At 41.1% G+C, this 577-nt stretch overlaps 1 non-coding gene across 1 annotated transcript; it reads left to right on the top strand.

The window, feature by feature from the left end:
- The first annotated feature begins 246 nt into the window (after nucleotides 1–246).
- On the top strand, nucleotides 247–352 carry LOC120269715. The gene has a single exon (XR_005539355.1). It is a non-coding gene; the product is annotated as a small nucleolar RNA R71 (small nucleolar RNA).
- Nucleotides 353–577: the final 225 nt, after the last annotated feature.

The raw sequence follows: 577 nt of genomic DNA on the forward strand, positions 1-577 counted from the left end.
ACTTCTTGCTCAATGACATAACCTGGGCTGCCAATGATGTGAGTGTATCGATTTCATAAAGTCCAGCTATCTTCTTTTTATCTAATGTGTTCCACTGATAATTTTTCATAGACATTTCTTTGATGAGATGTCGGGCTTCATCGTGGGTCTTGCATCCTAAGGTACATCATGCTGCAGCATCAAGTAACTGTCTCATACCTGGGTTCAAACCACTATATAAAGTTTGAATAATCATCCACTCAGGGAACGCATGTTGAGGATATATCCGCAGGAGCTCCTTGAACCTATCCTATGTCTCAAAAAGAGACTCCAATTCTGTTTGCATAAAAGAAGATATCTCATTCCTAAGCCCTGTAGAGTTTTTGGGAGGAAAATATCGGGCAAGAAAGGCTTCTACCATCTCCTCCCATGTAGTGATCGATGCTCTAGGTAATGAACATAGCCATTGCTTCGCTCTTCCTTTCAAAGAAAATGGGAAGGCCCTCAACTTCATAGCATCATCTATGACACCATTAATCTTGAGCAAGTCAGACACTTCCAAGAAGTTCTCAATGTAATTGTTTGGATCCTCATCGGC

This window comes from Dioscorea cayenensis, chromosome 9, assembly GCF_009730915.1.
Source record: "Dioscorea cayenensis subsp. rotundata cultivar TDr96_F1 chromosome 9, TDr96_F1_v2_PseudoChromosome.rev07_lg8_w22 25.fasta, whole genome shotgun sequence".
Taxonomy (NCBI): Eukaryota; Viridiplantae; Streptophyta; class Magnoliopsida; order Dioscoreales; family Dioscoreaceae; genus Dioscorea; species Dioscorea cayenensis.